The sequence below is a fragment of the Urocitellus parryii genome, chromosome 6 (assembly GCF_045843805.1).
Source record: "Urocitellus parryii isolate mUroPar1 chromosome 6, mUroPar1.hap1, whole genome shotgun sequence".
NCBI classification, from domain to species: Eukaryota; Metazoa; Chordata; class Mammalia; order Rodentia; family Sciuridae; genus Urocitellus; species Urocitellus parryii.
In genome coordinates, this window is record NC_135536.1 from 75579310 (window position 1) to 75602077 (window position 22768).

The window sequence follows — 22768 nt, forward strand, 5'->3', positions numbered from 1 at the left end:
GTACTATCCCCACAATCCAGCAATTTCGTTCCTAACTAGATATAAGCACTAAAATCATTTATTCAAACTGTAAATCTCGATTCATTAGTGGATAGCAAAAATCAACAGTGAGTCTTAACTAGCATTTTTGTTTTTAACAAAACAATAGTAAGAACCTCAATACTAAAAGGTTGGTTTTTAAATAAATTTTGTTGCATTTGTGTACCTAAAAATGTACTGACTCATAATGTCAAATGAATTCTTATTGCGAATGGTTAAAAAAAAGTTTGAAAAAGCACTATCCTGGAGACAATTAAGTGCACTAATGTACCTATGATAGAAAGCGACATTGCTCATAACAACAAAAATAAATAAATAAATAAAAGGAAAGAAAAGGGAGGGAACACCTGGAAACCCAAACCCATCAACAGGAAACAGATAAACTGTAAAATATTCACACCATGAAATCCCATGAGAAGTGAACGAAAATGAATTAGAGGCATACACAACATGGTCAAAATCATATCCATAAAGTCATCTATAAAGTCTACAAATAAACTCATACAAAAGGGTCACATTTCCAGAGTTCAAAAAGATACAAAACAAAAATAGGATAGATATATAAGTAGATGTGGCAACATGAAAAGCAAAGGTAAGAAAAACATTGATTACTTGGAGAGGGGGTGGGGCACAACAACAAAGAGTATACAAAGGAATAAAAGGAAAATGTTCTTGAACTGGATATTAGGTACAGACTATTCATTGTATCTTTGTACCTTATACATAGTTCACAAATATTTTATATGTAAAAGAAAAAACTTAAAAAGCTGAGAGAAAGACATACAGACAGGCGTTCAGTACATAAGAATTTTACTTTTAATCTTTAAACTATACAAACATTCTGTACTCTTGTACTTCTAATTATTTAATATTTAATTTCAAGTAGAAAGAGATAAATGCAAATTAAAGCAGACAGGTAAATATGGTATAACCCTCCCTACTCATTTAATCTACACAATTATGATAACAGTGCTGAATAACTTTAGAAAAGTTATACTTTGGAACAAAGTTTTCCCCCAAAAAAAGAAAAGCAAATAAAAATAAGAATTCTATTTTTAAAAATCTCACAGAAAATGCTTAGGGTTTTCTTGACTTAATACAAAGCTACCGTAGGAAATCAGATGGACACAGCAACAACAACAAAAAAATAAATAACTAAAGCTTCTCTTTACACAAAAGACATAATATTATAAGTATTAAATGCTACTGGGACTTTTTGCCTAAATGAAGGTTAAATAACAATAAAAGGATATGAAATGTATACCTATTTATACAAAGTAAATAATGCTAGAAGATTAGATTTTGTTCAGACTTAAATCTGAACAAAAATTTTTATTAAATCGTAACAAAAATTCAGTTTTGCTCATTTTACAACTAAGTAAAATACGAATGATTTATTTTCTCCCCCTATCTCCAGACAAGGTAAATGCATGGGTTATATCTTATAGGTAATTCTAAGGTTGATCTTAAATGTACCCAAAACTTCACATTCAGAAATACTTCCTTCAAATTAAAACTAAATCCAATTTTGGGGACCAAAAACAAAACAAGCAAAAGAACTAAGCCACCTTTACAACGGATCTAAATTAAAACTTAAAATTACTGTAAACATTTAACACAAACTAGAAGTAGTTTAAGAAATGATTCCCCAGTCATCAGGAAGAGTACCAACCACAAAGATTATTATAAAGCACATTATCTGAAACTGTATCCAGAAATAATGACAAGCTTAAAATTTTCACTTCATAGAAATCATGACATTCACCCAACCTTAGACATCCAGATATAAAAACTATGTAAAATAATTATAGAACATATTTCAAATAAATGTGACTTTCCAATAACCTAGGTAAATAGAGGTGTATAGATAAATAAATTCATCCTGAATTTGGATATTAAAGTGTTTTTTTTTTTTTTTGAGAGAGAGAGAGAGAGAGAATTTTTTATTATTTTTTTTTTTTATTTTTTAGTTTTCGGCAGACACAACAGCTTTGTTTGTATGTGGTGCTGAGGATTGAACCCGGGCAGCACGCATGCCAGGCGAGCAAGCTACCGCTTGAGCCACATCCCCAGCCCAAGAAAAATTTTAAATGCTCATCAACATAGCATTTGGGACATTATGGCACTTTCCATGTAAAAACCTTAACTTTGTCCAAATTTATTTCAAAGATTAACTGGATCTAAACACATGAAATCCCTTATTTATACACAGTTTCCACTCAGAATAATTAAATTACTGATCAATAAAATTAACTGAAATACAGAAGTATTTTGCTGAAATTGGGCTTTGAATTGGTTTCCATTCCACTCTTCCAAAAGTAAATCTGAAACTCTATCCCATAAGGTTTCACTTCACATGGCATTTCAAACACGACTCAATTACCCACGCTAATGGAGGGATGGCACAAATGACAATTATCAGTGAGTTCCCCAATTATTTTCAAAAATCAGGCCATCCATTCATTCAAAGTGATCATTACCTAAGTGCCAGAAAAATACAGTCCACAGTAATGAACAAGACAAAGTTCTTACCTCATAGTGCTTCCATTCTTATAGGTCAGACAACCATTAAGCATATAAACAAACATATATTGTAGTATCAGGAACTGACTAAAGGTGCAGTGAAGAAAAATAAAGCTGAGACAAAGAATAGAGGATATGTGTTTTAGGTAGGGTGATCAGCATTGGCCTTTCTGAGATAACCACTGAACAATGTCCATAAAATCATAAGCAACCCATAATGTACATACATAGGAACTGACACAAAAAAATTCTTGCAAACTACCCATTGCTTTCCATATAACAAAAACATGGAGCATTTCATTTTAAGTAGCTTTTATTATTTTTTTTATTTTCTCCACTTGAAAAACTTTCTAACCTTCAAATTTAAGTCATTAATTTCAAAAGTTAATATTCTCTTACGAGGAAAAAAAAATCTTTGTTATCTTTATTTTGCTAACACCTAACACCAGACAAATTACACTTTAAAAATGGTTTCCACCTGAAACATTTTTACAAAACAGCTCAATGATAAGAATGGACTCTAAAATCAGCATAACTCAGTTAAAATGCAGGTTCTTCCTCTCCTCTGCTGTCTCTGGGCAAACTATTTAACCTCTCACCCTAGTTTCCAAACAATATCTACCTCACAAGATTGTTAAAAGGATTAAATGTGATACTGTTCATAAAGTATTTACAGAGCCTGACAGCAAATAAGCACTCTAAAGTTAGCTATCACTTATGTAGCAACTACCAAGATAAGAACATAATTCTTTAATGAGCCTCAGGCAGGTTAAGATAAAATCACACATGCAGTAAGTGGTACTAACTTCCAAAGCCAAATTTAAGTCCAAGCTCTTCAGACTCCCTAGAACTCATATTCTCTCCAATATACAATTATATAATTAAAGAACTCAGCAATAAAGAACTTGCATAAAATCTTAAGAATTAATAAGATCTAAATACATCTCCTAACTACTCAGCTTATTACAAACTGTTTTCTTCGAAAATTCAAATGTGTAAAATGCATGTGTAATAATAAATAACAATTGTCCACATTTTCCAGTGAGGATAGCATAACGTCACATCTCTTAATAGTGTACTTACAAATTCATAAAACTAATTATAATTAACTCTGATAACTAACTGCAAATTTACTCAGAATCAAAGAAATGTGGGTAAATGACATTCTCCTCTACTAATGGTAGGCTCAAAAATTCTATGACACCTCTGAAAAACAAAAAGTGTTAGTTTACAAAACCTAAGATAAATCCTTCAGAAGCCCTTGATGAAGAATTGGAAAAATCTAGAAGTACTTTTGGAATTTCTTAGTGCCTACATTTTCACTCCATTTTAAAGAACCAAATACTATAGGTAATGGATATTGATTTAGGGTACAAATTATGGAAGGAAAAACAGAAGACCTTTTCTCAGCAAAAGAATGATCCCAATAAAAAGACAGACAAAATGTTTTATGTACAAACATTTAAGGTGCACATATTTTGAGTCCTTGCTTTGGCCAACTTTTTAAGTTATCTAACCAACAGTCTTTATCATGTGGGGCAGGTAAGGGATTCTCCAGCTCATTAACATCACTCCCTTCTCTAAGGAGTTCCAAAAGCTCCCTGTTATTTTCTTCTGCTCTCCAATGGTTCCTAGAAGAGAAAAGGAGCAAACAGAAAACTATATGCATCCAAGAATGTGGTATCCATCAAAGGAAGGAACTGCAGGATAAAGACTTAATGCATTAATCTGCCAAGTTCTTATTGACCAACTACTATGTGCCAAACTCTTAATTTCAATTAGTTCAAAACAAAAAACAAAAAAGCTCTGCCTTCATAGAGATAATATTATGTTTTTGGAGGCAGGGAAAAAAGACAATAAACAATAAGAAAACTGCATAGTATGATAGATGACAAGTGCTATGGAGAAAATTGATCAGGGTACAGGAATCAGAAGGGGGTGCCATTTTAAAGAAAATGGCAGCCTTTTTGAAAAATTGACAAAGAGTAAAGACTCAAAGTAGATAAGGGAATAAGCTGTGCAAATACCTTATGGGAAAAATGTTCCAGGGAGGGACAATTTCTAAAGACCCTAGGACAGATAGGAGGGCTGGAGGGAAACAAGCAGGGGGAAGAATGGCAGCTAACTTGAGAAGCAAGGGAGATGAGGGAAATGGAAGTACCCAGGTTCTATAAAGTCTTATGGGCTTTTATTCTACATATGAGAAGTCATTGCAGAGTTCTATGAAGTGATATGGTCTAGTTGCTATGTTGAAAAAACTATAGAAAACTTGTATAGAAGTAGAGCAACCAGTTAGGAGGCTAACTGCAGAAATCTAGGCAAGATATAATAATGGCCTGAACCATTCTTATGATTGGTGAGCAGGGTGGTAAAAACTGACTGGATTCTAAATATATTGTCAAGATAAGAAAGAGCACAATACCAAATCTGAAAAAGATAAGTCAGAGATAACCCCAATTTTTTTTTTTTTTTTTTTTTTTGGCTGAACACTGAATGGAGCTGCCATGGGATAAGTTACTGCACCAAAAGTTTATGGAAGTTTATGCTGAGTGTACATACAAGTAGATAGGCCTAACAGGTTGTCTATAGCTCAGGAAGGAAGTTAGGCTGGAGATAACAAATACAGGAGGAGCCATCAGCATGTAAGTATGGAAAGCCATGACACTATATGAGATCATTGGAGGAATATAAAAAGAAAAATAAACAAAAGACAGAACATGTCAACTTTTTTAAAATATTTTTTTAGTTGTAGATGAACACAATACTTTTATTTGTTTATTTTTATGTGGTGCCAGGGATCAAACCCAGAACCTCACACATGCTAGGCAAGTGCTTTACCACTGAGTCTACAACCCTGGCCCCAAGAACATGTCAACTTTAAAAGTAGAAATTTATCTATAAAGACTGGGGCTGGGGTTGTGTCTCAGCGGTAGAGTGCTTGCCTAGTGCATGCAGGGCCCTGGGTTCGATCCTCAGTACCACATAAAAATAAAAAAAAATAAAGATATTGTGTCCAACTACAACTAAAAAATTTTTTTAAAAAATTTATCTATAAAGATAAAATGAGCAATTAGTAAGGAGAAAACCCAAAAAGAAGATTTTCCCAGAAGAGGAAGACTATAAACAATTTTTTTGTTACATTTAGGATACAAATCACTTTGCTGAAACCAGATTTAAGTTACTGTTAAAAAGTTCTTAATTAGCCTGTAGTAGTTAAGAGGCTATGTAAATTCCAAAACATAACTTTTTAAAAGGGAGTTGAGCATTTCTTATATAGTTCCTAGGAATATTAAATTTCCCATTAGTCTCTATTAAAACTATTCTTAGTATTAAAATTATCTTACCTATTTACAAATAAAACAAATAAAAGCCTACACCATTTTATAGAAGTAAAAAGAACAGTCTAAACACCTCCCTCAAAGACAAAAATAGGGGCTATGCTTGTGGTTCAGGGGTAGAGCACTGGCCTAGCACATGCGAGGCCCTGGGTTCAATTCTCAGCACCACATATAAACAAATGAAAAGTACTGTTACAACTAAAAAATTAATTTAAAAAAAAAAAAGACCAAAAATACATTTAAGCATCAATTCAACCACCTGACATAGTTATAAATTGTCTGTTTTCTAGATCTCAAATACAGAGTTAAGTTAATCAAACTTAACTCTAAATTTCATGGCATCTAAGGATTTTCCCCTTAGTGTTCAATTTTCATTCACATGGGGGGGGGGTTATAATTTTATATGAATAAACATTTTGCCAGTGATTTATATATAAATTACATTTTTCAGATCAGAACATCCTAAATCATGTTCAGAGAACTGAAAGGGGAAGCAATGAAATGCAACTATTTGTTCATAATGATCAATGTCAGTTGTAGAGAAAATTATTTGCTTCTAGCCTTTAAGTATACTTTGTATTTACTTTCAAAGTAACTAAATTTATAAACAGTAGACAGAACAAGCAGCTGATAAGATGTCATCCTCAAATATTTAAATGTTCTCATAAAGCACAGTTCTCTGTAAGTCAGAATCCTAAGAAAGATAAAAACCTTCTTGGAGCCATTAAGTTTATTAACAACTTAAGATTTTTACAAAGTATTGGAAATCTTTTGGATTAAAACTTCCTTTGCAGTCTGGGGTTGTGGCTAGAGCACTTGCCTAGCATGTGTGATGCAGTGGGTTCAATTCTCAGCACACACATAAAATAAAGGTTAAAAAAAAAAAAAAAAAAAAAAAAAAAAAAACTTCCTTTGCTATAAAAATTTATGGTGAGCACATAAATATACATCCAGAGCTAGGTGTGTAGCTCAGAGAGAGCACTTCCCAGGGAGAGCCTTCGTTCAAAGCCCAACAGCATGAACAAGCATGCACACACACGCACGCACGCGCGCGCGCACACACACACACACACACACACACACACACACAAATATTCCAAATATTTCAAGTAAGACTGAAGTTAAGAACTTACCAGCAGTCACAGTCTTGACATGGGTCCTTCAGAAGTTAAGCCTCAGAAAAAAGCCTTCACTTCTTAGGCCCTTTAGAAAAGCCCTAAAACTGACATTTAACATACAATTCTTAAAACCTCTCCCTACCAAAAGCAGATTAAATCCTATAAATTAGCAAGTATTTCGGGGTGAGAGATTTTTTTAGGGAAAGCACTCTATTCAGCAGAAGAAACTTCTGATATCAAGGCCAAAGAAATATCTGGATGGAAACAAAATTAAAAACTAATAGCTTTTCATAAAACTAACCCTGAATCACCAAGAAATAAATACTGGATATCCTTTATAATCTTGAAGTGTTTAATACACTGAAGAAAATTTTTCAATAGATCTTATTATATTTCAAGTTTCAGTATGCCTCAGTAAATTAGGAACACCTTATTCTTTCTAGAAACCCATCTGACAAAGACACTTAAGGTGTGCTGAGGGCTGCAAAATTAGCAGAGAGATTTTTAACTCAATGTTGGAAGGGTGTCAGATCCTTGAAAGAAAGAGAGGGGGGAAAAAAACTTGCTTTTTTTCATATTAAATATGAAAGTCTATACTGCAAAGCATCCAAAAATACAGATCAACTAAAGAGTACTCCAGCGCTGTTCTTGGGAAAATTATCTGAAGTCTCATCAACAACTGCTTTTAACCAAACTGAAGACACTGTTGTCACTTGCCCACTAGGCTAGGTAGGGTGGAAAAGTGTAACCTAATTCATCCAAAATTCAAACTTTTAAGTGAACAGCTACACAATTCCAAGTGTTTAGTTGACTCCCAAGGTGTTTATCTTTATTTAGCTTACTATGAGTGTCTGAATTTGTCAAGCATCTCAAAAAAAAAAACAACCCAACTTTTGACAGTTAACTTTAACTGTAGCTTTTTAAGCAGTTCTTATTCAAATAGCTGCTTCGGAATCCGTTTCTGGTACAAGCCCAGCAGAGTTAAGAATTTGGTTTCCTCCCAGACGGATCAGCTAACTTTAAACAGCTCCCTACTAACCTAATCAAGGTTGCAGCTAGACAAGGTCAGGACGCCTTGGGGGCCCACCTTCTCTGTTGCACTCAGGCTCCTTCGCCGGCCGGTGGGGTTGCACACCCCCCCACCAGGTGCTGGACTGACAAACGACTGCTCTACACTGCCAGTTTAGTTTTCTTTCGAAGTCCTCCACACCAAAAACCTCATTGTTGGAAACCGAAGTGGCGGGGAGTGGGGGCGAATCACTGAGGAAGACACACCCCTCGGGGAGAGGAAAGGATAACTTCGCCCGTCTCGGGAGCGGTCCTCTTTTTCCAAACTCTCCCCTCGTCCTGCTTTCCCGTCCCGGTTCGCCTCCCACCACTACCTCGGGACAAGCACAGGACAGTGGGAGTGGCTCCAGGGAAGGGGCGAGCACCCGAAAGCGGGTGCCCTAAGTGCCAGAGGGAGCGGCGAGGGCCGAAATTCCAGCATGGCGTAAGCATGGCTCAAGCATGGCCCAGCTCCGGCCCAGGGAGCCGCCGGAGACGCACTCCCTCGGTCCACCGGCCGAGGAGCGGTAATCCGCCTTCCCTCCCGGGGGCCCTTAGGCCCGGCTATAAATAGGCGCCTCGGTCACCCCAAGGCCCTCTCGGGCCGACCTCGCCCTCGGGAGACGTCCCCAGGGGAGTCACCGGCCGCACAGGCAGGCGCCCGCAGAGCCTGGGTCGGGCCTGGGCGGCCCGGCGAGGCAGAGCGGCCCCCCAATCCCCGCCCGCCTTGGGGGTCCGGCCCAGGCAGAAGCCCCGCGGCGGTAACCAGGACCCGAGGCCTAGCCGGCCCGCCGTGTCCGAGTCCCGCGGCCGCGCCCCCCGCCCTCCCGCCTGCCCCGGGACCCCGCAGCCGGCGCCGCCCTCCCCACGCCGCTCCCGCGGCCGGCGCCGGGCCCAGCGCGGCCTGCTCGCCCTCACCCTGCGCGCTGGGGAAGGAAACCGGGAAGACGCGGCGGCGCGGGCACCACAGCCCGGGCCGCCCGCTCCAAGGCGCCGCCGCCGCAGTCACTCAGGTGCCGTCGCGCCGCCCCGCAGGAAACGGGCGGCTTCGGGGCGGGGCGGCCCCGGCACGTCCCGGCGTCGGGGCGGCGGTGCCCGGAGACCGGCCCCTTAAAGGGACAGGCTTCCGCCCGCCTCGGCTCCGCGCGCCAGCCCACGCGCGTCGGACCGGCTGCCGGCTGACTTGCGACTACCGGGTTTTCCTGCCAAGACGGGATCCCCCACCTTTGGTGGCTGGCAAACTAGGGTCTGGAAGCTCAGCGGAATGACCTTCATTCAGTAGCGCTGCTTTCTCTCTATCTCCGTCCCCTTTATCCCAAGGCTGATTTCCTCTTATTTGGCCCTCGCTCCAAAGCACCACCTGGCCCTCATACCGGGTGATTTTTATTTTTATTTAAGCCTTAAATTAATGCTACTAAACTTCTCTCTGCCCGTCCTGGATTTCTCCCTAGAAGTCACAGGAAAATGAAATCCTCCGTTCCTTCCTCCAGAGTTCTTTTACTGAATTTTCCTTCCTTCGGGCAACTCTAGCTCCAAGCAGAGAGAGGAATAAAAACCGACCCAAATAAATTGTGTGCAAATATTATGAAGCTGTTGTGTCTGCCAGCTGGTGGCCATTTATTAAGCCGGGGTAAATAACGAGAAATTTCAGCAGAAAGGAGGGATTGGACAGAATCCCTGCTTATGTTTGCTTTTTGCTAAGAGGATGGCAGCGAAATTCCCGGTACACAGGCAAATGAAATGTGTTGATAATCATTATTTATTTCTTATTAATCTCTCACAGTGCTGGGTACTGCCCAGACATGTAAAAAGCACTCCGAACTCTCCTTAAATGATTCAAAGGAAAGTCCAAAATGATGCAAACGGTTCTGGAATGTGGATACAGATTCATGAAATTAGGACTCACCATCAACACTTCCCCCCTGCATCCTGACAAGGTAGGAATAGGAGCAATCTTGAAGGATGGAACTGCGGAACAGTTTATATACCAACAGAATTGCCTTAATCTGTGCCAATTAAAAGTATACTATGCCTTTGTGACCACTTATACATATAAATTTATATTATATATATTTGGGGGAGGGGTGCTGGGGAGTGAACCCAGGGTCTTGGGCATGCGAGGCAAGCACTCTACCAACTGAGGTATATCTCCAGGCCCCCTCTAATTATTTTTTTGGTAACCTTTCTAGAGCACCTCCAAAGTTCAGGGAAAACTGAACATTATATAGCACCTTGCAGAGTTGAGATTCCACCAGTCTTCCCTCACTCTGTTCTCCAAAGACACATTCTGTCGCATTTGAACTCCAGGAGCATCTTCTTTTTTCCCTTTCTTAGAATTACTCAGCCTCTCAGTGGCTCCAGTGCCCTCAAGACAGAAGATCCAACTTTGTTGGAAAGGGAAGCCATTGGTGTCTTAATACAAAGGGGAAATGTATCATTTCTATAATGGAGTTTAAGGGCTATTGATTAGTTTATAAGCAAATTAGCTAATGTGATTTCCTCAGGTTAGTACTAAAGCCAGTTTTAAGTTAAAATAAAAATTTCTATCATTTTCCTGGCTTTAGTAAAACCACAATATCATTTTAGAAACAGTAATATTTAGGTACACTTATAAAGAAACATGGTTTGCCTAATGTACTGCTGCTTTTAGTTAAGGACCATTTATTTCTGTGTTGCATAGTTTGAAACAAAGGAAAATAAATGCATCCAGTGCTTCAGCTTTTGTGAGTAATTGAACTTTGACTTTAAAAGGGAAGTGGTTGGATGCTTCATTCTTTATAAGCTTTCTAATTATTCACATCAAAACAAAAAGATTTATTAGAAATGTTATGCATGGCAAGCCCTATTAGGAATCAAGACCAACACTAAAGTTTTGAAGTGTAATATAGTGTAATATAATTAACTGTAATTAACACATACAATTAACCTAAGATATAATTAACTTCGGCTGCTACTTACTACCCTCCAATGTCACTGAAACCCGTAACTATCTTGCTAAAAAGGATTGGGGCACCCAGCATTTGAGCTATCTCTTTTAACAACTAAGAAATTGAACTTTAATATACTATAAGGTATAATGTTGTGACCTAAAAAGTACCTCTCCTTCCCTCCCCACCCCAAATCTTATTTTACAAAAGTGCAATTCACTGGAGACTATCTTCTGACTTTCCACATATAACAATTCCCTTTGTGCTGAGCTTTGGAAAAGATTTAAAGACACATGGTATAAATCTCTCCAGCAAATGAAGAGAAAGCTGTCTATTCCTGTCTGGTCTAGGATGGACTTCCCAGAAACAGAGTTATGTGGAGATTTAAATAACGTGTGAGTAACACACTACATCTCCTGACACCACCAGATCAGGGATGACAGAGATGAATTTTTATTGGAAGCAAGTCACAGAACTAAAAGTGAAGATTCCAGGTCCACCTTCAGCCAAATTATGGGAGTGAGGAGATTCTTGGAAACTTATCCAGCTGTAGACAAAAAGTAACCAGCTATTCTAACAAAGTATCTGGCACATAAATAGTGGTCTGCATTGTGCTCCTTTGGCATATAGTCTTTTCACGTATGTGATATCCTGTGCTTTCATGACAGATTAAAGATGGCTACAAATTATTTGCCACTTTGAGGATAAAGAGCTGGGAATTGACATCCCCTCTTCTTTAAATCTGGTAGGACTCTGTGATTGCCATCACACACACACACACACACACAAATGAAGCTTTCTTGAACTACATTACAAACTAAATACCACACTTGGTATACTCAATCACTAACACATAAGGCAGAATAATCACCAAACAAGCCTGAATCTGACCTCACAGAATTCTGACCCCATAAAAATGAAATACCTTTTGTGGGTTATTGTTTTTTAATGGTTTGTCATGCAGTAAAAGAAAAATGGAACAGCTTTCATTTCTTCCACTTCTCTAAATAACTGCAAGAAATATCATTTAAGTCAAAAGGAGTTTCTATGCTGTTGACCATCCCAACAATGTGTAGAATACCTTAATTTTTTAGAAACACCCCATCATTGAAGTATTTAGGAATAAAAAACATGAAGTCTATAACTTACTTTTTTTAATATTTATTCTTAAGTTTTAGGTGGATACAACATCTTTATTTTACATTTATGTGGCTGAGGATCAAACCCAGTGCCTTGTACATGCTAGGCGAGCACTCTACCACTGAGCCACAACACCAGGCCCCCTATAACTTGCTTTTTAATGATTCAGCAAAGATAGGTAAGCAGATAAAGAGATGATCAACCCATCAATCAATAGATAGATGGATAGATAAAAGATAGATAGATAGATAAAAGATAATATATAAAAATGTCAAAACCTGTTGAGTCTAAAGTGAAGATGTACAGGTACACATTGTACTGTTTTTCAATATTTCTGAATGTTTGATATTTTTCACAATAAAATATTGAGAAAAAAATTAAAAAGAAAGAAATGGCTATTGAAGAAAACAAAAAAAAAAGTTTAAGGACAAAAGTCAGTGTCCTTTTCAATCTTTTTTAGAGTGGTTGCATTTCTTTGTAAATACTTGAAGAGCTTATTAACATCTGCCTTGGGGTCTTCTCCATTCTCAAATTCAGTAACTCACAGATCTTATTTTTCCAGTTCTCTGCTCATCTTGAATTCATCTATTAAACATTTTTCCTGGCTCTCTTTAATAGTAGCTGCTACACTTTTACTCGCAAGATTGCTAAATAACTCCATGGTTGTGGAAGATTACTTAGTGGTTCTTTACTCCTCACATGACAAGTTTTTGTTTGGTAGATGAGATTAGTCTCAGTTGATTAGTGTTAGCTCTTCAATAAGGCCTGAATACAAAATTTTATTCAATTACAAGTGGATCGAGTCTCATAAGGGGAAATACCTCTCTCCTATCACCACTGCACAAATAACCTTCACCCTGAAGGACTGAGCCATGGCCTGAGGAATCAAGCAAGAGAATGTCAATATTTCTGCATAAACCACCACACTGCTGCCAAAAGAAGCTTGTAAGATTGTGGCCTTGTAAGACAAATCTGTAGCAATGAATCAAATTAAATCTAATCAGCAAACATTCTCAATGCATACAACATCATGTTAGGTGTTGAAATGTAAAATGTTCATTTAAAATTTTCGGTTCTCCAGAATGGTGCTGACTTTTTAAACCACACTTCTATTTGCTGACTCATATCCAACTTCTCTGTGGTAACTCTTAGATCTTAGCCAGTCCCTGCCTGGTATTTTTCCCCCCTGTAATACAGCATCCCTGTAATTGACCCTCATAAGCTTTGCTCCATTTACTTCTGATCATATGTCTCCAAATTACCAATTTCTTTTGATCTACATCAACAATTTTTCAAAGCTACCATTTGGTACTTGTTTGGGAAATTTTATATGTATGAGAAAAAGTAAACAGATTCCAAGCTCCATTACAAATCATTATTTTGTGAAGGCTCTAGAATAATTCCTGTGGATGCCAAGTTTCATGACACAAGAGTTCTGGATGTCAGCCCTTTGGGTCTCCTCAGGGACCTCACTCCATCAGCAATGCCCTTTCTGTCTAAATTGTCAACCTTTTCCTCTCTGTCAGCCATTAGTGCAGTCAGGGCTCTTTCCACTTAGATGGAAATAATTTTAAAAGTACTTTCCAGACCACTCCATCTATATTATCCCCTGGTTGCTTGGGTGGTTGGAAAAGAGGTACTTCTTTATCCAGTGACTTGAGAAATACAAGTATTTGTATTCTCAGTATCCATCAATTCCTTTACTATGGCAGTCAGCTTCTGCACCCACAAATGGATTCTGAAACACTTCCTAATGACATTCCGGCTGCTAATGCCAATGCAGCATATCTGAGTCTATTTGGTAGAACCTCTCAGTCATATGTCACAACCATTGATTATTTCTTGAAAAGCTTAACACAGCTTCTGACAAGGGAACTCATTTTCCAGCAAAAAGAATGTAGCAACAGGCTAAGGCCCAAAGATTCACCAAAAGTACCTGACATTATAAAATGGTTGACATGTAGCTGGGGTATGATGACACACACCGGTTATCCCAGTGACTTAGGAGGCTGAAGCAGAAGAATTGCAAGTTCAAAGCCAGGCTTGACAACTTAGTAAAATCCTGTCTCAAAAATAAAAAGGGGTTGAGATTTAACAATGGTAAAGCACCCTGGGTTCAATCCCCAATACTGCCAAATGATAATAATAATAATTTTTAAAAAATAAAATGTTTAGAATGGCTATTAAAGACCTAGTTTGGGTGACAAATGAGAGACCGAGACAATGTCTTCCAACATTGGAGTGCTGTTCTACAAGATGCAAGATATGCTCCAAAATCAGCTACCAGGAAATGTAGGTGCAGTCACAGACAGAATAAATAGGTAAAAGAAGAAGTTGGAGTGGCTGTTATTATTGATAGAATGATCTGCTTATGAAAATTTTGTTTCTAATCTCTACAGGCTTAGAGGTCTTAGTTCTCAAGGAGGATGGCTTCCACCAAACATGGTCCTATTGAACAGAAAGTCAAAGCTTCCATCTAGCCATTTTGTTTTTCTCAAGCCACTGAACAACAGAGAAGAAATATGTTCTTCTGACAGCAGATATCTGACCTTTGCTTGGTTCTCTCATAACTAGCGTAACAAATTCATGCCAATTTGCCTGATATTTTCCTAGTTTTATCACTAAAATCACATCTCAGGAAATCCCTTAGTTCTAGGCAAACTGGGACAGTTAGTTATTCAACTAGTTTCCCTGAGATTGAAGACACACAATACATTTGCTTTAGAAGGGATCTTATTTATGTTAGGCAGAATTTATCCTACCTCCCAAAATATATACTCAATGACACTCAAACTTTTTTTTTTTTGCATTCTAAGGAGAAATGTTCAAAGATTGCACAGGTTTGCCCTTCATTGATTCACCTCTAATTATAGACATCATCTTTGGGGGCTGTATGCCTTTCAGAACAGAGTAATATTTCCTTGGCCACTTGAAGGGAAAGTGATGCATGCCACACAATTTAGCTCTTTATTCATATTTTCCAATATTTTCTAGGAATGATGTACTCACTTGAGCTTTATTTTATATGTGAATTCTTTTATTAATGTAATTTCTGAAGAACTATGGAAATTTTATGTTAGTTCTGGAAGGGATCATAGAAATCATTTAATCCAAACCCAAATATAGCATGTTCATTTGCAATTGCCCTACTATTATTTAAACATCATTATTTTGTTTTAGTTTATGATTTGTCATGTTCACCAAGTATTCATTTCCTCAAATGACCCCCAAATTATACTTGTGCACTTAGCCAATGTGTAATTTATTTTCACTTGGGTAATGATGCTGAACTCTGACTTTCAAAACCTCAGTGTCCTGTAGCATCTTATGAAATATCACTCCTCAATGAAAGCTTGTTGATGAGGGGCCTGGGTCTCTTGAGTATTGCACATCAGTCCCATTTTCTATTGTGTCTTGGTAATGACATCTGTGATTGTCAAAAGATCTGCTTCCATATGGAGCTGGCTTACAGCACCAACCACAGAATAGAATTCAAAAACCAAGATTAAGATTTATTTCATTTCAGAAGAGAAACAACTGTGATAAAACAATACCCTCCCACAAAACCACTGGTGTTGCTCTCAACCAAATAATGACAGTAATAGATCACTGGTCTTCTGTTATGTTCTTATGAATCAGTGCTCTAATTTGTCTAGGACAACAATAAAGAAAAGCAGAATTTGCAGAAACAATTAACTGTGATTACAAATAGTAACCAAGAAATATTCAGTATACTTGGAAATTCACACTAGTTTGTTAGAATTCATCTCCCAGGAAAGAAAGGAATTTTTTTTCTTTCTTTCTTTTCTTTTCTTTCTTTCTTTTTTTTTTTTTTTTTTTTTTTTTTTGTGTGTGTGTGTGGGTGTGTGTGCGTGCATGTGCCTGAGCCTGCTACTGGGGATTGAACCTAGGAGCCCTCTGCCACTAAACTATATCCCTACCCCTTTTTATTTATTTTGTATTTTGAGACAGGGGCTCACTAGAAATCCCCTTTCTTAGTAGGCACAGTGGCACACACTTGAAATCCCAGTGACTTGGGAGGTTGAGGCAGGAGGATCACAAGTTTGAGGTCAGTTTGGGCAAATCAAAATGAAGATATAAATAAATAAAAGGGACTGGGGATGTAACTCAGTGGTAGAGCAACCTGGTACCATAAAAGAAGACAGAGGGAAGGGCAGGGAAGGAAGGGGAGGAGAAAAAGAGAAGGGATGGGAAAGGGAAGGAAGGGGGCCAGAAAGAGAAAAATTCTAATGGAATATTTGTTGTTGGTGGTATTTCTTTTGTTTTAGTCAGATTTTTCACTGCTGTTAACTAAAAGACCCTACCAGAATAACTGTACAGGAGAAAAAGTTTATTTGAGGGTTCATGGTTTCAGAGGTCTCAGTCCATATACAGCCAGCTCCATCATGGTAGAAGAGTGTGGCAGAGAGAAGCAGCTCACATGATGATCAGAAAGCAAAGAGAGGTCTCCACTTGCCAGATACAGATATATACCCCAAAGCCATGCCCCCAATTCCAACTACTTCCAGTCACAACCTACCACTTCAGTTATTCAGTTAATCCCTAATAATAATAATAATAATAATAATAATAATAATAATAATCAGGGGATTAATTCACTGATTTGGTTAAGATTCTGACAACCCAATCATTTCTCCTTGGAATTTTCTTGCATTGTCTCACATGTGAGCTTTGGGGGGATACTTCACATCCAAACCATAACAATCTTCTTTGACTTTTTATTATTTTATAAATTTACTTTCTTCTTTTGAGGGCTTTAGGGTTGTTAACAGTAATGTCAGTTTCTATTAGTTAAGGAGTTTGCAAAAAAAAAAAAAAAAGGCAAGATTACAAGAATGTAGAGGTCAACAGCAACAAACTTCTATCAGCATCTAGCTTGACAATAGCTGACACATGTTAAGTAAAAATTCCAGACCAAGCATTAATGCTCCACAGAGAAGTTGTATGAATACTCATGTCAAAGTCCTCCAGTACTGAGAAAAGAGAAATAACAGATATCTCTGAAAGAAAAAAATATATATGTTTTGATTAAAAGGAAGTGTTCACAGTTGGAGCATTACAAGAAGCTTCAGGTTTGAATGAAAACTCTTTTCCAGCTTCCTTTAAGGAATCTTTTAGTTGATCTTGTCCCAGCAGGAGTCTATTGTCAGTTGCAAACAAATCTCAAATGGCTTCAGAGCAAAAAAGTTGTAAGATCTTTTATTAAGAAGACAGGGAAACTTGTGATGGTGCCTCATAGACCATTGCAGACTCTAAGGTCATTGTCCCACAGCAGCATCACAGGGAGTCCAAGTTGAATAAGACTTATTTCAAATAGATTTATGGGCTTGTCTTTCATATAGTACTGCAGATTATAAAGTGACATTCAGGAGGCTGGAGAGTTACCTCAGTATTAGAGCCTAGACTGCATGAGACCCTGAGTTTGATCCCCAGTACTTCAAAAATAAAATAAAAATGTAAACAGACACTCAGAAAATTCACAAAGTTTTAAAAGTAAAACTTGTGGTTTTGATCTCAGAAAGACAGAAATAGTGTACCTGATTTTACCAGCATTTCTCAAAGATAATTCATAAATTACTCGTGATCCACACCCCATCTCTTGATCTTAATTATTTGAGGAGAGAGGAATCAAGGGATGACAGAAGAAGGCAGATCCAGGAACTGACATTTTTAATAAATAATATTTATGGTTGTTAAAATTTTGGCATCTACCTCAGACAGACCTATTTGCTCAGTCCTAAATAATTATTTCATTGGTATTGGTTCCCATTTTCCTCATGTTGGAATACCTCTGCCTTCCATTCCTCATATACTATCCAGAGTTAAAATTTCATGCGTCCTGTCCTTCAATAAATCATGGTGGATCAATTGAACAAAGAGAATATGATGATTGTCTCACATTACACATGCACAAGAATTTAATTTGAAGCTTTAATCATGAGGCTAAGGAGGAGGATTGCAAGTTCAAAGTCAGCCTCAGAAAAAGCAAGGTGCTTAGCCACTCAGTGAGACCCTGTCTCTAAATAAAATACAAAATAGGGCTGGGGATGTGGCTCAGTGGTCAAGTGTCCCTAAGTTCAACCTCTGGTAAAAATAATAATAATAATAATAATAATAATAATAATAATAATAATAATAATTTGAAATAGATTATAGACCTATAGAAGAAAACATAAAAGAATATTTTCAAAATCTTAAAGTAGATAAAAATTTATCGGGGCTGGGGATGTGGCTCAAGTGGTAGTGCGCTCGCCTGGCATGCATGCGGCCCGGGTTCGATTCTCAGCACCACATACAAAGATGTTGTGTCCGCCGATAACCAAAAAATAAATATTAAAATTCTCTCTCTCTCTTTCTCTCTCTCCCTCTCTCACTCTCTCTTTAAAAAAAATTATCAAATGGGAGACTAAGGATATAAGCATAACATAAAATATTTAAAATGATACTTCATTAAATTAAAAATTTGTTTTCATTAAAAAACACCATTAAGGGCTGGGGTTGTAGCTCAGTGGTAGAGTGCTTACTGGCACATGTGAGGCACTGGGTTCAATCCTCAGCTCCACATAAAAATAAATAAAATAAAGGTATTGTGTCCATATATAACTAAAAAATATTTTTTAAAAATCACCATTAAGATAGTAGAGTGCAAGCTAGAGCCTGGGAGAAGATATTTGCAATACAGATACCTGACAAAGTACTTATATCCAGAATATGTGAATAACTCCCGTATTTCTAAAAAAAGAGACATCCTAATTTTTTAACAGGCAAAGTACTTGAACAGGCACTTTAAAAGTGGCCAGTTAGCTACAGAAATATGTCTAATATCACTAATCAAAAAATTACAAATAAAGACCAAATTAAGTACAAATAAGAAGAATAAAAAATGTTCAATGTTATTAACTCACTAAGGAAATTTAGAACATAAATCCTACTGTGTACCTACTAGAATGGTTGAAGTTAAAAATTCTGACAGTACCAAGTGAAACTCTACAGAAACACAGAAGAGCTGTCAAAACCCTTCAGAATCAACTGGTTCAGGACACTGGAAGACAGTTGGAAATAAATGCTCCAATAAGAATAGGCCACAGAAACCTGGTGGGAGAGCTTTGGGTACTTTTCTTACCTTGCTCTACACCTCAGAAGCTACGAAGACAGTGGTCCAAATTGGAAAGGGAGAAGTGAAGCTACCTCTATTCACAGATAACAAGAACTTACAGATAAAAGACTTGTACGCTGAAAACTACCGAACACTGCTGACAGAAATCAAAGATCTAAATAAATGGAAAGATGGCCTGTATTCATCAACTGGAAGACTTAATATTATTAAGATGGAAATTTCAATACAATCTCTATCAGAAGCCCTCTGACTTTTTTTTTGCAGAAATGGAAAAGTCAATCCTAAAATTCATATGGAAATCAGGGGAAGATAAGTCAAATGATCTTTTTTTTTCTTTTAAAAATATTTATTTCAATTTTATTAAACAACTGGTTGTACATAGATTTAAAAGTCAAACAGGGTACTGGAGTTCTGGCTCAGTGGTAGAGTGTATGGGGCCCTGGGTTTGAGTCTTAGCATTGTATATAAGTAAATAAATAAATAAAGGTCCTCAACAGCTAAAAAATATAAAAAGAAAAAAGTCAAATAGATTTTTTAAGGCTTGTAATGAGAATTTTTAATGTGTTCTACCCTATGTCCCAATGATAATTTTTGTTCCCAGAGGTATAATCATCAACTCTGTTGGTGTTTACCTCATATTTCTTTTTTCCATATTTTTTTGTGCATTATAATTAACAGAATAATGGGATTTATTGCTACATATCTGTACATACACATGATATAACAATATAATTTGGCCAATATTGAAAGCAGTCTTTTAAAAGATCAAAATTAGAGGATTTTCATGTCCTCATTTTTAAACCTATTACAAAGCTACAGTAATCAACACAGTTTGGTGCTGAAGAGACATGTAGACCAATGGGATAGAGTTGAGAACCCAAAAGAAAATTTATGCATCTATGGGCAATTGATTTTCAATAATGGTATCAAAATAATTCAGAGAGGGTAAAAGAATAGTCTCATCAACAAATAGTGCTGGAACAACTAGACTTCCACATGCAAAAAAAAAAAAAAAACAGAATTAGACCCTTACTTGGCACTACTGTAGTTTTACTTTATTGTTACTACTATACCAAAAGAACTGAGTAATTTATAAAGAGCAGAAACTTCTCATGGTTCTGGAGGCTGGAAGTTCAGGATCAAGGTACAGGCAGGCTCAGTATCTAATGTGGGCCTGCTCTCTCTGCTTCCATGACAATGCCTTGATTCTGTATCCTCCAGAGAGAACAAATGCTGTGTCCTCACATGGTAGAAGGCAGAAAGGTCAAATGCTGTATGCAGCCTATTTAATAAAGGCCTTAATTCCACTCAAAAGGAGAAGCCCTGACCTAATTACCTCCTGAAGGCCTTGCTTCTCAATATTATCACATTAGAAATTTACTTTCGACAGGAGCTAGGGGAGGATCATAAAACATTCAAAGCATAGCAACAACAATAAAGTTTAACTCAAAGTGAATCAAAGATCTAATAACAGTATTATTGCCAAAGCTATGAAACTCTTAGAAGAAAACATAAGAGGTAAATCTTTATAACTTTGCATTTGGCAATGATTTCTTAGATACCAAAGCACAAACAACAAAAGAAAAAACATAATTGTTCTCCCCATCAAAATTAAAAAGTCATGTGCATGAAAGTATACCACCAAAGAATGAAAAGACAATCGCCAGAATGGGAGAAAATATTTGCCAATAATATATCTGATAAAAGTCTAGGGTCTAGCATGTGAAGAACTGTTACAACTCAACCACAAAAGACAAAAATCCAATTTTAAAATGAGCAAAGAACTTAACTGGAAATTTATTCAGAGATGATACACACTTGGCCAATGACCACATGGAAATTCTCAATCTCATTAGTCAGAAGGAAAATGCAAATAAAAATTATAATGAGATGTCACATCGAACCTAATAGAAAGACTACATTTAAAAGAAAAAAATGTTGACGAGGTTGTGGAGAAATTGGAATCAGTAATGCATCTCTTTTGGGAATGTAAAATGATGAAGCCACCATGGAAAACAGGATGAAGGTTACTCAAAAAAATAAACATAAATTGTTACATAATCTGACAATTCTGCTTCTGAGAATATGCCCAAAAGGATTAAAAGCAGGGTCTCAGAACAAAACAATTGTATACCAGTATTCATAGCAGCATCTTTTTCACATTTTATTGATTCATTATAGTTGTACATAATGATGATTCTATTTTTAAATTTTTGTGCCTGCACACAATACAACAGTATAATTTGGCCAATATCAGTGCCCCATATTTCCTCTTTCCCTCCCCTCCTCCCTGCCCCCATCCCTTTCCTTTATGCTACTGATCTCCCTTCTGTTTATATGAAATCTCTCCACCTTTCTTTACTTTTCTCCTCTCTTGCTTCCACAGAGAAAAGATATGACCCTTGACCTTCTAAGTTTGGCTTATTTCACTTAACATATGGTCCCAAGTTTCATCATTTTCCTGCAAATGACATAATTTCATTTTTCTTTTTGGCTGAATAAAACTCCATTTTGTATATATACTACATTTTCCATAGTTTGCTATTGTGAATTATGCTGCTTATAGCAGCATTAACATTTATTTATTTATTTTTTGATACAAGGGGATTGAACTCAGGGGCACTTGACCACTGTACCACATCCCCAGCCCTTTTTTTGCATTTTATTTAGAGACAGTGTCTCACTGAGTTACTTAGGGCCTCAATAAATTGTTGAAGCTGGCTTTGAATTTGAAATCCTCTGTCCACAACCTCCAGAGCCACTGGGATTACAGGCATGCGTCACTGTGCCTGGCTAGCAGCATTATTTTTAAAGACCAAAAAATAGAAGCAACCCAGATGTTCAGTGACCAACAAATTGATTTAAAAAATGCAGATGTGTCTATTAAATGGAATATTATTCAGCCACAAAAAAGAATGAAGTGCTGAATCAAATTATAAAGACAAACCTTGAAAACTTTTGGCCTCATAAAAAAAAGCCAGACACTAAAGGTGACATGTTGCATGTCACCACTTTATATAAAATATTTCAAATAAGCCAATCCATAAGGATAAAAGAAGATTAGTGGTTGTCAGGAGTTGGGGGAAGAGAAAATGGAAAGTGATTATTTAACATATATGCGGTTTTAATTTGGAGTGGAAGTTTGTTCTAGAACTAGACAGTAGCAATTGTTCCACAACATTGTGAATGTATTTTATGTGAAGTGGAAAAAGCCTGACACAAAATGGTCAGATTCCATTTCCCTAACATTCTGTGCCCAATGTTGTCTACCTTGGGCCAGTTTCCTGATGTCTTTGAACCTGAAATTCCTCATAAGTAAAAAGGGCGAGAATAAAACCTAAAGCTGAAGAGTGGTGAAACAAGATATGTGAGTGAATGCCACTAGCATGATCATGGAGTCGGGGTCCACAAAACACATTATCTTTCACTTCACTGTTTGTCACCTTCAAAGCTTTCACTTGAAGGAAGTTTTCCAGAGCTAGGCCTGTTTCATTTGAT

The 22768-nt window shown here is 37.1% G+C and overlaps 1 protein-coding gene across 12 annotated transcripts in view; it reads right to left on the reverse strand.

Moving 5' to 3' along the window:
• Window positions 1-9126, reverse strand: part of Ktn1 (kinectin 1) — a 105562-nt gene extending 96436 nt beyond the window's left edge. For 9 of the 12 annotated variants that reach the window (XM_077800059.1, XM_077800062.1, XM_077800060.1 and 6 more), the window contains exon 1: window positions 8984-9126. The gene's annotated coding sequence lies outside the window, so the exon portion shown is untranslated. Of the gene's footprint in view, window positions 1-7033; window positions 7123-8983 lie in introns of all 12 variants that reach the window. The other 3 variants (XM_077800066.1, XM_077800063.1, XM_077800058.1) reach the window with 2 other exon arrangements.
• Window positions 9127-22768: the final 13642 nt, after the last annotated feature.